Consider the following 14,773-nt stretch of genomic DNA (forward strand, 5'->3'; position numbering starts at 1 on the left):
CAGAGGACCAGAAGGTACAGGAGCTCAGGCATTATCACGGCTACAGGCTCGGGCAGGTACTTCCAGCCTTATGAGAAGAGGACAGGTTTTATGAGCAGGGTCCTAGGTGAGTCTCCCACAGTGCCAGAGGGGCAACAGAATATCCAACTCACTCTGCAGCAGGACACCAAGGAAAAAAGTTATCATTTAAAAGAAAAAAAATGGAAAGCAAATCTGTCAAGACCGAAAATGGACTAGTAGCTGCCTGGGGAATAACTCTAGAGAGCATAAAGGATCTTTTTGGGGTGGTGGAAGCGTTCCAAATTAAGTTGTGGAGCCAGTTGTACAACTTGGAAAATTTACCAAAAATCATAAATTGCATGCTTAAATGAATGAATTTTATGGCATGTATAGTATACCTTAATAAAGTTAAAAAAAATTAAAATATATAACCTATCACCTCCTTACTTCGGTTAGGTAAGTCTTGCTCACCCACAGGAAAAAGCACCAACTCTTCATCATAGTTTAAGAGGGTCTTCTGTTTTGCCCCTTTTGGGGGCCTCTTCCCCTACCATGCCCCATACTCCCTCTCCTGCAAACCAAATCGCTTTCAGTTCTCAAGCTCACCAGTGTACTCTGGCTCTCTCTCCCTTTGTTGCTTCCTGAGTGTGGAAAGCCCACCTTCTCGGCCCACCCTCCCCTGACCTGGGCTTTTCTTAATTGTTAGGTTTTTTTACTCCTGCTTCAATTTCATTGCCCATTATTGGATTATTCAATGGTTTTAAATCTTCTTGATTCAGTTTTCGTAATTCACATGTATCTAGGAATCCATCCATTCCTTCTGAGTTCTCCAATTTACTGGCATACAGTTTTGTGAAGTAGTTGCTGATCATGGATTTCAGTGGTACCCACTGTGATCTCACCTTTTTCATTTCTAATTGCATCGATTTAGGTGTTTTCTTTCCCTTTTTTTGTAAGACTAGCTCAGGGTTTGTCTATTTTTTCAAACAACCAACTCTTCAATTCACTGATTCACTGCTCTGATCTTCATAATTTTCTTCCTTGCACCGGTTTTGGGTTTGGGTTGTTCTTGTTTTTCTAAGACCTTGAGGTACTGTTGTGCCCAGATCGCGAGGACCCCGAAGACCACCAAGGAGCCGATTCCGATGCAAACACACAAGGGGCGTTTATTCAAGCTCGAGCAGGGACTCTCAACCGTCGCCGACACAGCGGGTCAGGATTGAGAGCCCCGAATTTCAAATCAGCAGGGTTTTTATCGTGGTTACAGCAAGGTTTGGGGATTTTCCACTTAGTAGTTACACGATTGGTTGACATTTAGCAAGTATGGGGTGTACACTTTTGATTGGCCAGGCCCATCGGGCCAAGACCGCGAACGACTGGGGGGGGGGGCGGTTACATGTCGATCTTATGGGAAGAAGGAACAAAGGTTAGTGGTCGACTGTCACGTACTGATAGTCAGCAGACACACTGATAGATTATTTTACAGATAGTGGGCCCAGGAACGTTCGTTTTCCGGGCAAACAGAGGGTTGGGTAATTTACTTAGGAACTTTGCTTCGTGCCCAGATTTTATCTATTGACCTAGAGCAAGCACATTTTAACCATTAATTTATGAGTATAAGGGAGACTAGGGGAATGGCTGATCTTAGCGGAATGGAGGCGCTCTGGTCCTACAGTACATCATTAGGTTATTCCCTTAGGCTCACCGTGTTTTTCTAAGGTGGGCATTCACAACTATAAATTTCTTTCTTACGACTGCTTTCATTGTGTTCCACAGTTCTGTTATGTTTTATTGGCATTATTGTTTAATTCTTGGAACTGTCTTATTTCTTCCTTGATTTCTTCTGCGACCAGGTCCTTTCCTGTTTGGGCTCACTGAATTTCTTTAGGTATTCTTTAATCATCTCATAAAGCCATGCTACCTGATGTTTGTTTTCTTCTCCATTGTTGCTCCTTGGATCTGCTTTGGGAGAGTTGGGAGACTGCGGGCTTTTTGTGAATCATAAACATTAAAAGCTGATTTGATGATTTCACTCTTTGGTCAATGTCCTTTCCAAACTGCATTGTACTGGGATGCATGAAGTGTGAGCATGTGGAGAGGAAGCATAAATGCAAGGGGCTACGTCAATGTGAAGAGAGGAAGATGAGAGATCTGTCAATGGTTATAAAAACAGGAAGTCAGACTGTTGGAGATACTTTATAACTGAGGTAAAGATCTGGTGTAAGGGGCACTGGGAGAGTATTTGTGAAGTTAAGAGGTGGTGGCAATGTATTTAGAGAATGAAGAAGACCGAGATTGCTGGCACCTGTTACTATGTTTGTTGGTAGTTTTGTTTGGTCCCTCTAAGCCCAGTTTTGTTAAGGACTGCCCTGATACGACCTTAAATGACACTGTTTATTATAGCACTGGTTAATTCTTATTCTCTAATGCACTTTTACAATCTCCTATTTATGTCCTTAGATGGGGGGAGGGGGACAAGAAGGCGAGGCTGTACACCTGTATTCCAGCATGCAGGAAGCTGAGGCAGGAGGATGGCTGTGAGTCGGAGGACAGCTTGGGCTACCAAGTGATGTCAAGGCCACTCTGAACTGAACTGTGAGACAGTATCTCAAAAGAAAAAAAGAAAAAGAAAAAGAAGATGAGATAGTGAGGGGTAGGGAAAGACTAAGAATAACCAGGAAGAGTTGGTAGGAGAGAAGGCACACTAAATGAGAGAGCAGGTTTAACGGGAAACCCGTGAAACTTAAAGTACTGTAATCATCTAATACCAATAAAGAAGAATCTTAAAGAAGAGTAAGAAACTAAAAACAAAGAATAGAAAGAAAAAGAAAACCAACAGACAGCTTCGCACAGCTGTTACAGCAGTAACCCAGGTCTTTCACACAGCGCCCCCTTCACTGAGGTCGCGTCTGATTTCCATCGGCCCGCAATTTCCTCCTGCGGACCCGACTGAGGACTGTGGCTCCCCCTAGCACATCTCCAGGTTTCGAGCCCCCAGCGTGCCTTCCGGCAGGCCTTCGCGGATCCGATTATCCTCCTCGATTTGGAGGGTAAGCATCTTCCACTTCATGGTGTCTTCCGATCGCCTGTTCTTCCTGCCTATTTCTTTTTTTAAATTTTTAAAAATTTTTATTATTTTTTTCTTCCTGCCTATTTCTTACAGGGCCTCAAGGCTACTCTCTCAGGTTCTGATCACCATTGTCTGTTTCCGCTCCGCCCACAGAAACCACAAGAAGGCGCTCTTTCCCTAGGCAGTCACTGCGTTTTTGTTGTTGTTATTGTTGTTGTTGTCGTTGTTTGCTTTCGGTTTCGGTTTTAGTTTTTTGAGACAGGGTCTCGCTATGTAGTTCAGGCTGGCCTCGAACTCACCGTTGATCCTCCTCCCGGAGTGCTGCTACCAAGCCCCGCTTGCTCACTGAGTTGTTTTTCTGATTTTGTTGCAGAACTGACCTTCACTTCCTTCTGCCCTTCTCCGCTAGGCACTGCTAGGCATCCTCTCCGTCTGTGGGAGGCCAACAATCGTGGGTAGAACGCTGATTGTTCCACATACGCATGTGAAAGATATAGGCGGTTTATTTTTTATTATTAGTTATTGTTATTATCAATATTGTTATTATTAGACAATTATTAAAATTGTCTGTGTTGAGGGAACCTCCTCTCTCTCCCCAGGTGTCTCACCGTATGCAGGTTCTGGAGCCAAGAGCGATGGCATGTGGCAATGAAATTTTACCCGTCCTGATTTAGTTTCTTTGAGTCCTGGGTTGGAGTCCTCTGACTTCGCACGGTCCAGTGGGGAGGACAGCGTCACTGTGGGTTTACTGAGTGGCCGCCTCGCTCCCTCCCTCGCCACCTTTCCCCAGTGGGTACTGTGATCCAGGCATGGACAGGTTGCCCCTCTCCTACCCTCTAAACTCTGCGTTTTAGTCCAGCTGGGTTCTTTTCGTTTATTGTCCCGTATCAGATTTCATCTTTTGCCCTCGCCTCAGAGTAATCGCTTTTCTTCAGCCCCAAATCCGAGGTCCTAACCATCACCAACTCCTGTTAGTCCATGAGGAATCTCCCTTGAGTGTCGTTCCTTAATCCATCAGGGGGAGCCAGAGCCCACGCGATGGCTTCACAAATACCTGTGGAGGAGAGGGGACGGCCCAACATTTGCGGTCTGTGCTCACGCGCATGCGTATAATATACCCATACGTTTCACAACCATTATAAAAGTAAATTGGAAACTATATTTAAAGAAGACTAAATTGAAAAAATAAAGTTAATCTTTGACATATATTTTAGTATAGTGTTAAAATTATTGAAAAGTTAATTATACATGTATAAATATGAGAGAGCATCATTCCTACTTGAGGTAAAAGCCATTTTTTTAAACAAAACATGAAAAACACTAACCATAAAAGGAAAGACTGAAAAATTAAGTGCCACTGGCATACAATAAGAACTTCCATTCACCAATAGACGGTTTTAAGAAAATAGGCGTGTCACAGAATAGGATCAAATATTTGCAATGTATTTAGCCAAAAAGAATATATAGAGAAGTCCTACATATCAAATAGAAGCAGAAAGTTAACAAACAACAAATTTAAATAGACATTCAACAAAGGAAATCTCACTATCTAATAAAAAATGTTCAACCTCATTTATAACCAGAAAAATGCATAATAAAGCCACACGAGTGCCACAACATAGGCATCTGGGTTTACAAAATGAGTACCAATGTGACTTTTCAGACTGTGAATTAGTAGAGACATTTGGAACAGAGGTGAGAATTTTCCAGTAAATTGAAGCTATGCATACCTTGACCCAGCATTCCACCGCTAGATATATACCCAACCAAAAAGCCTGCCTATAACCAAGAGACATGTGCAAGAATGCCCCCCAAACTAGAAACAAATCTCTCAAAGCAACAGAACACTGATCGAAGAATTATAACACAATCATGCTAAGCAACAATGAAAATGAGAGAACTGAAGACAAATGTATCAATAACAGCATATTCAAAACGTTTTTAAAAGCAGACACCCAAGAATACATACCATATGAGTCTATTAATACATAGTTCAAAACTTGGGTAAAATTATGTATCCAATCTAATAGCCTGATTTTTAAAAATTATAAAAAACATTTCCACTAATCCTGAAAAACCCAATAAATGTAAGTAGATGTGACTAATTTTATGTGTCAGCTTGGCTGGACATGCCTAGCTATTTGGCCTGGTCTGTTATTCTGGATGTTTCTGTGAGTGTGTTTTTGATAAGTTTAACATTTAAATCAGACTTTGAGTAAAGGAGACTGCCCTCTACCGTGTGGGTGGGCCTCATCCAATCATTTGAAGGCCTCAATAGTAGGAAAGATTGACATCCCTCGACCAGGAGGAAATTCTGCCAACAGACAGCTTTTGGACTTGAACTGGGATGCTGGCTCCTCCTCAGGTCTCTGGCCTGCTGACCCATCCTGCAGAGTTTTGGACTCATCTGCCTCCATAATCACATGAGCCAATTCCTTAAAATAAATCTCTCTTACTGTTTCCATTTTCCCTGGAGAACTCTGACTGATACAACAGGTAAAAGTGTTAAAATGCTGTATGATAAATAGATAAAACACAGATGAAAGATAATTGTTGGAAGCAAAAAAAATGACAATAAAAGATACAAGCTTAAAATGAAAAACTATTAAAGAGGAAAATGTGAAAATGAAACAGCAGATGAAGCTGGTAGCTATGAATAAAAATCAAGACAAAACTAGGTAAACATCAAAAATAAAACTTAATGTGAAAATAATTGGGGGAGAGATCTTTAAAATAAAACAAAAGCAAAGAGCCTGGGAATGGAAAAAGAGAGAGAAAATGAGACAAGGAAATGAGAAAAAAGCAGAAGTCTGTGGAACTGGGTGTGAGAAAAATTGATTTTCCCATCATGTTGAGACCTGTTGCCATGGCAACATCCCTCCTAGACCTGCCCTTTCTCACCCCCCTTCCCCTGATGTCTGACAGACCTAGACCTGACCATGGCACACTTTTATTTCAAAGATATATCTTATTTTCAGTTGACATATAGTAATTGTACCTATTTATGGGGTATACTGTGACATTTAAATACATGACATTTTTATGATCAGATCAAGAAACTGCCGTATCTACCTAACTGTACCTGTTGTAATGGAGCCTTGACTCCTCTATGTAGACAGCTGGAGTTGATCAGACTACTGGTATACCATCAGCCTGGCATGTCCACAGGCTGAAGTAGACACTGATGTGCCTGCATTTTTCCTTCTAGTCTTTTTCCTTCTTATGTATTTGTATATTTACAGCATGAAGATCATACACTACATATTCTACATCACATTATGCCATGAGTGTATTACTGGACATTTTTTCAAAGATTTGATGGGAACAAAACATTCCTTCATGTATCATTCACTGAAGCGGTGGCTGTTCCACAAATATTTGTTGAATGCCTGCAATGCTCCAGGTGTGTGTGGCTATTCAAGGCTCCTCTGAGTTGGCAGATGCCAGTGGAACAAACAGGAAAATCAGTGCTTGCAGTATAAGAGGGATTTCTGAACTTTTCAGAGGCCCCTGCTGATTTCCAGGTTCACAGCTGGGCCAGGTAACTGAGTTTGCCTCCTAGAAGGAGGAGCACTTCTGTATTTCAGATGGCGATACGGGTCTGGGTGCTGGACAGAAGCTAAATATTTCCACAAATCATAGGCTTCTGGCAGGGTCACAGGTAAGTTTTAGGACCATTATTTATCGGAGACAGCATGGCAATCTTCCCCCCTAAGCTGCTTCTTTACTTTTTTAATTTCTCTTTTTCAAACATGTATTTACAATGTTCTAAATTTGAGACAATATAATAATATACACAGTGAAGGGCTCATTCCTACCACTCCCTCCTCTGCTGGCATGTTACTCATGTAATTGTTTTTATTAGTTTTTTGTGTATTATCCTAGACTTTCTTTCTGCAAATATAAATATACGTGCTTATTTTTTCTTCTTCAGCACAAAAAGGTAGTCTACAATTTATATACATTTTCACCTTACTTTTTGCACTTAACATTACTTCTTGGATGCAGTTCCACATAAACAGATCTGCCTTTCTTGATCTTTTTCATTCCCACAGTCCTAAGTGTCTATGCAGTGTTCCAGTGTATAACTGGCATAACTCTCTGGCCAAGCCTCCACCAATTGACCTGTGAATTTATCATTAGGCTTGTTACCCTAAATAAGGCTGCATTCTCTAACCTTGAATATATTTAACTTTGCAGCTGTAATTTGGTCAAAGAGTAAGTGTAATTTATGATATATACTGTCAAATCATCTTCAACAGGAGTTGTGGTAATATCCATTCCCAGCAGCAATATTTCTGACCTCAACTTTAACCATGAACCCAGTTCAGTTGTTTATTGAGCCAGCAAACTGAACATCTGCTCTCTACCAGGCCCTGTGCTAAACAAGTACATAGCAAAGAGTAAGATGCCATTGGTACCTCCTTTCATTAGAGGGAGAGACAGGCTCATTGGACAATCAAATCAACCTGTGGCAAAGCACCACAGCACAGTACAGGAGTCCTGTGAGAAAACGGACAAAGGGTGTTTTGTTCAGCAAGGTCTTCAGAATGGGTAGCAATCCAACTGGGCCTGAGAGACAAACGAGTTGCCAAGGGGCAGAGAGGTGTTCCAGACAAAGGCAACCATGAGCAGTTGCTTAAATGGTTGTTCCCCGAGCAGCACTGATCAAGCATGAGGCACCAAAGGCTAGAGAGGCAGAAAATCGTGGAGGGGGTGTCTTTTGGTAACCACAATGTCTTTTTCTTCATCCCATAAGAACTGAGAAGTCAGAAAACCTCCCAGACACACTCTCTGACCCTTCTCTTCCCTGGACTCCAACTTGCCAGTCTGATAACGTGGTGTGCCCACTTCCCCTCAGTGAGTCACTTAAGGGCTTACCTGCAGACTTCACAATAGCCCTCAGGTGGGCCAGTTATGATGCAGCAAATGCTGTGATGGTCCTTTGGGTTTCCATTAAACTGTCTTAGAAACAAACTCCAGGCACTAACACCTCTCGTCCTAGCTTGTGGCCACAGCATGATCAGAGAATGGGAAAATGGCTGTCCAAGGATTGGAACACAGAGGGCTAAAGAAAGGGACACTGAAAAGAGCAAATCAAACAAGAATGGAAAGTTAGTCCGAATCCTTAGCACCAACTGTTCCTACTTACATCAGGCTTCTTCTCCGTGTGGCTAAGAGGACCTAGGACCTGCGTTATCATTGGGGTGAGTGTGGCTGGTGCTTCTAGTCCACGCACAGGTGACCTCTGCCTGCTTACTGGAAAGCTGCACTCTCGGGTTTCCCACTCTGCACGGGACAACTAGAAAGACCCTCTCCAGAGCTCTAATCCACCTACCTCTCTCCCTTTCAGGGGATGGACCAAATTCCACAAATCAGACCCACACATTGCCCTAGGAAAATATTCCCCTCTGGAAAAAGAGATCCTGGTAAGTGTCTGGAGTTCACACTTAGAAGGGCCTCTTGATGCCCACCAGTGAGCTGGGGGCCCCTAGATTCCATACCCACTGACTGTAAAGAAGTCTCCCCAGCAGGACTCTGGTTGGCTGGGTCTGCTGGCGGATTCTGCACTTGCACAGCAAAAGCCAGTACCCTCCTATTTAAAAGTCCCAATTAGGACTATAACCCTAAGTAATTACAGATGATGGAAATGGCCTCTTTTGAGCCCTGAACTTACACACATCTCTCTCCTAGACCTTGTCTAGTTGAGGCTTCAAATGGCTCTGTAAAGTCAGTAACATTCTCGCAAATTCATAGTTCATAAGAGGAGAGTCAGGATTTGAACTCAGGCTTGTCTGACCCAGAAGGTCCACCCTGTTTCACATTGTCCTCAGCAATGAAGGTAGAACCAACCACTAGCTAATTCTTTCTGCCTCTGTGCATGAAGATTTTAACAACCTCCCTCCTACTGTCAGCGTCTAGGGGGTGTTCATACTATAGCCGCAAGAAGGTTTTTGGCTTCTAAACAAGAGGAAGAACGAAAAATGCTGAGGGAACTACGGTTGCTGTCTCCAGACTACAAACAGGCAATGGAATATTAAAAAAAAGTCCTCCCCTCCTTGTGCTGTGTGTGAACCTGTAAAAAAAAGTATGGATGGCACAGATAATCATGCCTGCTGAGGAGTTCAGAATGCCCCAGCGGGAGAAGATCAACATCAGCAAGCACGTAGAAAGGATGCAGCTGGCTCGAGCCCTGGGAAGTAAGCAGGTTTCCTCCAATGCTGAAAGACTCGGGGGGTCAGTGTTTCTGGGTCCAACAGCAAAAGGCAAGGTGAGAAAAGATGATAGTGATTATTGTGACAATCTCAAGCAGGAGGAGAAAAAAGAGGAAGAGAGCAAAGTCACAAGAAGACAAGAGATAAAAATGAAGGTCGCTTTCAAGTCAAAAGAACCAAGAAGATGTTTACCATGCCAACCAAATGACCGTAAACCATTCTTCCCCATAGAGACACTGGAACGGTCCATCACAGGCCTAACAAACCGAAATCTCCTTTCTGTGGCTGAATTCCCCAGAGACCTCATGCTCATGAACCAGGATTTTATATCTCGGGAAATCTACTCCAGTGATGTGATCAATACCCACCCCCTGCAAGAAGGGCATGCCTGCAAGGAGTGCGTGGGTAAAGCTGCTCCTCATAATTACTAAAGTTTTATTTATCCCCCAGGGTACCCAAGTGTCCTCATCCTTATTTCTTCTGTCCCTTGTGCCCTAGGCTCCTTCCAAACTCTCTCTTTGGATACTTTGGCTTCCCCTGCCCTATCTTCTAGTGTCCTCAAAGTAACACCCAGTTGCTGAGGCTTCCCGGTTTCTGGAAACTTGGAACTTTCAGATCTCAACCTCACTAACAGCCCAGGCCTTCCTGATCTCACCTAGTCGAACAGAGAGCAGTCCTCTGCATCTTCTTTTTCCCTCTGGGACCTCTATCAGTTACCTATTGTTGATAAAAAAAAAATCCCCAATTTTAGTGGCTTAAAACAATAATTGAGGTTCTAATTCTGTGGGTCAGCAATTCAGGCAGGGCTGAGCTGGGTGGTTCTCCTGGCCTTAGTTGTTATTATGGTTTAGATCAAGAATGTCGCCAAAGTTCCATGTGCTCATAGGTGGGGATTTTGGCAGGTGATTGAATCATGGAGGGTGCTATAACTGACTTGCTGTTAGAGGGCAGGGAATGATTAGAAGAGACGGGTCACTGGGGGTGTGACCCGGAAAGGTGTGCTCTCCCTCCCTGGCCCCTTCCTTCTCTCTCTGCTTTCAGGAAACCATGGCATGAGCAGCTTTCCTTCACTATGCCAGGCTATTTCTGTATTGAACATAGAGTGAAACTCCTGAAACTGAGTCAGGGACCATAACCATGGGGCAAAATAAACCTCTCCTCCTTTAAGTTTTGAGTGTTGGGTATTGTGTCCCAGTGATGAGAAAATGACTGACAGAGATTTTGCTACCAAAAGTGAAATCATTGCTGTGACTATACCTAACTGTGGTTTAGAAGTCTTTGGATCCAGTTTGCAGAAGGAGTTTGGAAAGGTTTGAAGATGCAGACTAGAGAAATGCTAAAGTGCTATGAACTGAGCTTGATGGGAGATTCAGGTCAGAGCTCTGAAGATCAGAAGATGGTGATAAAAATGCAGATGGTAAAGACCAGGCTCAGGAAATTTCAGTTTGGAACAGAAACTCCATTGGCAGTTGGACTCAAGACCATGTGTTTCCATGTGTTTTATGCTGTAGCAGAAAGTTTGTCTACATGTTGCTCGTGTCCTGAGACTTTGTGGGACACTGAGATTAAGGGTGGCAGAATAATCAGACAGAGGAAATTTCAAGGCAGTCAGCATTTCAGGGTGTATCATATTGATACTCTCTGCTTTTACTGATCTTTACACTGAGAAAAAAGAAATCAAATACTTTGCATCGGGACAATAGGAAGGATGTCTTGAGCGCATGATTACTTGTGTAATCTTTGTATTCTTCTTTGTACTCTTCCTCCAACATTTATTTGAAATTATTTCAAAATAATTTTTAAAAACTAAAGTTATACCTTCAACAATACCTTTGGTCATCTTTAACATTCCCATTGCATTCTTTGCAGGAATGTTTCTTAAAGTTAATCTGGAGTGAACAGGTATCTTCACTGACCTAGAAAGCAGATCAGCGGTTGCCAGGGCCTGGAGAAGACAGTGGGAATAACTGCTGACTGGGTAGGGGGTTTTATTTAGGCATATTTAAAAATACTTGTGAAACTAGAAAGGGAAGAGGAATGCATAATACTGTAAAGGTGCTAAATGTCATGTGATTCCATAGTTTTAAAGTGGTTAATTTCATGCTATTTGAATTGTACCTCAATAGAAAAATTGCAAAACAAATCCAGAGTGAATATTTGATCTGATTAGTGATTTCACTGGCTGTTATTCACCAAACATTGTGTAATTTTGATTTACAGGCCCATTTGGAGTGGGAGGTATTTTATTATGCACTTCCTTTTGTCTCTCCCTACTTCCTCTGCTCTGGCTCTTCCCCACCTTCCACTCTTGTGGGCTCAGTGGTTTCACAGGGGCCTTTGCTTGGCTCCTTCCCAGGTCGATAGTCCAGAGCCAATGGAACTATGCTGCAGTGATGGTGGAGAGGGCAGATCTGGCCAGAGATGAGCACTGGGCTGTGTGGCCCTGAGGTCGGTGAGACTGACCAGCCTCTCTTGGCTAACTGGCTGGGTCTGTCCACTTCAGTGCCTGACTAGGGAGCTTTCCCAGAACACCAAGCAAGCACTGCTGCCTGAGCTTCAGCCTAGCTCACCACTTTGGGCTTCACCAGCTTCTCTGGACCTTGGGAACCTTGCTCTTCTGTTTGCACCTGAGCTTTTTGTTTTTGGTACCGGGGATTGAACTCGGGTCCTTGCGCTCATCTGTTGTTTCTTGATGTTGAGTGCTGGAAGTTGCACCAGACATCAAGCGAGGTGTCTAAGATGACTAGAGATTCATCTCCTTCATCATCACAGCAGAGTGCAAGAAAGACTGCAAAATGCCCAACCACACTAGGCTGACAGAAAGAAGTTCCTCAAGTGAGGCCAAAATTTGAAAATTACTTTACAATACAGCTAAGTCTTTTTCTATTTCTTTACACCAATTTTTATATTTTACTCAATCTGAAACACTTCTAATTCATCAGCCTTTTTCTCCAGGGATGGTGTCAATTTCCCCCTCCATCCTGCAGAAAGAAGTGGCCACATATTTACAAACTATTTACAACGATGAGAAAAATTCTAAAACAAGACCCAGGCCTGGTCATCTAAACTCTCTGAGGTTGGTCTTGCTGCCCACAGCCTTGGTGATGCAGCCCAGCTGTGGCCTCTAGCCCTCCTGAAATGAGAAGACAACTCCAAACTCCTTCTTTTCTCTTTGAGGTAAACTTCCCTTCACAAAGGACTTAGACCAGAACCTGCACATCCAAGGATCTTTTCCTGGAGAAGAATTCCCTTAATTTCAGAGTCTTGGGACACTCAACCTACCAGGTCTCCCTCAGCCCCCAAGACATTTCCTTTTCCATTTGTTCAGCAGGGCAAAGGCTGTCGTGGCTGCCCACACTGTGTAGAATAAACCATGTACATTCCTAACTCAGTGCTGCAAGCAATGCTTGAAGACATTTTCCAGTTGTTATGAGCAGTATCGTGTCCCATGCCATGAAAGATCCATATGCTGAAGTCCTACTCCAAATACCTCAGAATGTGATTGTCTTTGAAGATAGAATCTTTAAGAAGATAATTAAGAGCCAGGTGTGGTGGTGCATGCCTATAATCCCAGAACTCTGAGATGGGGTGGGAAGATCACAAATTTGAGTTTAACCTGCAGAATTTAGTGATTTAGCAAAACCCTGTCTCAAAATAAGGGCTATGAATGTAGTTTTCAGTGCAAAGGTCCTGGGTTCAATCCCATGCCCAAAAAGGAAAACAATTAAGGTTAAATGAGGCATGAGGGTGTCCCCAAATCTAATATGACTCGTGTCTTTACAAGAACAGGGATTAGGACACAGACATACATAGAGGAAGGACCATGTTAAGACATGGGAAGAAGGCAGTCATATATAAGCCAGAAGAAATCAACACCATCTGTACCTTGACCTTAGAATTCTAGGCTTCAGAGTTGTAATATAAGTTTTGTTGTTTAAGCCACTTAGTCTGTGGCAGCCCTAGCAGACTAATGCACCAGTACGCATGTACACACACACACACACACACGCGCGAGCGCGCGCACACACACACACACACACACACACGGCCATATGCTTATGAAACTCATGATCTCTCTCCAGTCCTGAATAAAACTTGAGAGCTTCCCATCCATCTGGGTCTGTCTCTAGGAACCAAAATCAATAAAATGACCCTGACATCTACCTGAGTCAAGGGTAGCCTTGAAAATTTCTCTATATGGATGATCAAGGAAGGTCCCAGATACTTTTGCGTGTTGCGCATTTGGCCAAGGATCTGGCCTCAGTCTCCTTCTGCTGCATTTGGTGCAGCCTGGACCTCTGCCCTGCAGCCTTGGTCCTGAGTCTAGGGTGACCGGCCGTCCTGATTTGTCAGAGGGGATCCAGAAAACGGAACGTTCAGAGCTAAAATGGGAAAGTCCCAGATAAATAGGCTCAAGTTGGTCCTACTAGCAAAGTCATTGAAGGAATAGAAATGAAAATGAAAATCCATTATCAAAGCAGTGGAGAGGGATACAGATTTTATGACCAGATGGCTCTTCCCATGCAACAGGAATCAACCAGGTCCCCTACCAAACCTAACAGGAGAGCTTTCACTATGATCTTACAGGTCCAGACTTCCAGCAGCTTCCTGATCCCTCCCACTGACTCTGTTCTCTCCTAACATCATGCAGAATCATTCATATGGGAGGAAGATCCATGTCAAGAGCTACCACAGGTCTCTGTCCTGAGAGGTGTCTGATCCTGTGCTGCTTGTGAGCTCCTACCCGTTCAGACTCCCAGCCCTCATAAGCAGGAAGAGTCTGAGCTTAGCACCATCAGTTGACACCTCAGGCCAACCCTCAGTTCTCCAACATTTGCCACCTTCAGCCTTATATAGAGAAGATTGTACTGGGTGCAGGGGGAAGAGGCAGGTTGGTTGAGGAGAGATGCTGACTGCACTAGATCACAGGAATGCCTTCCTGAATAAGCTCAGTGCTACTTTGACCTCAAAGAGATCCCAGTAGGCTGTAGATGAGGATGGAGCAAATTTTGAAAATTTTCACCCCTGTATGATGCTCACTGAAAACTCTGTGAGTCTTAGAGCTTAATGCCGTGGGTCATAACTCCACATGGTGGCCTTGCTCTTCATGGGTCCACCACTCACTCTTGGAGCTTCAACATCTGGAAGATTCCACCATGTGTGCCTCTAATCTGGCTGGGATGCTGGTCCTCATTTCAGAACATGGACAAACAGTACAGATTCCTGGCCACTCATACATACAGAGTTCCAGGAGAAAGGGAACTGTTATCTGGAGGTAACAATAAGTCAGTGATCCAAGGCTGAGCTGAGGAGTTTTGCATGGCTTAGAGGAGGAAGAGAGGAAATTTGGGCCTGGGCTTAGTTGAAGGGAGATAAGGGGCAGTCTCAAAGTCTTCCATGCCACAGCCCTACCTTCTGCTCCCTGTCCTTGACCTGCCCCTAACCTGTACCTGGATATCTTACCCCTCCCCAGGAGCTCACAACTGTG

The 14,773-nt window shown here is 43.5% G+C and overlaps 1 pseudogene across 1 annotated transcript; it reads left to right on the plus strand.

Annotated features, from left to right (window-relative positions):
• The first annotated feature begins 1,397 nt into the window (after positions 1–1,397).
• Positions 1,398–13,302, plus strand: LOC110347813 (uncharacterized protein C10orf120-like; annotated as a pseudogene). Its single transcript, XR_015440442.1, has 5 exons — positions 1,398–3,050; positions 3,670–6,731; positions 8,076–8,277; positions 8,424–8,499; positions 8,986–13,302. The product of XR_015440442.1 is annotated as an uncharacterized protein C10orf120-like (transcript).
• Positions 13,303–14,773: the final 1,471 nt, after the last annotated feature.

The sequence above is a fragment of the Heterocephalus glaber genome, unplaced genomic scaffold (assembly GCF_053883595.1).
Source record: "Heterocephalus glaber isolate CG9 unplaced genomic scaffold, H.glaber_assembly_v1.0 deba00001497, whole genome shotgun sequence".
NCBI classification, from domain to species: Eukaryota; Metazoa; Chordata; class Mammalia; order Rodentia; family Bathyergidae; genus Heterocephalus; species Heterocephalus glaber.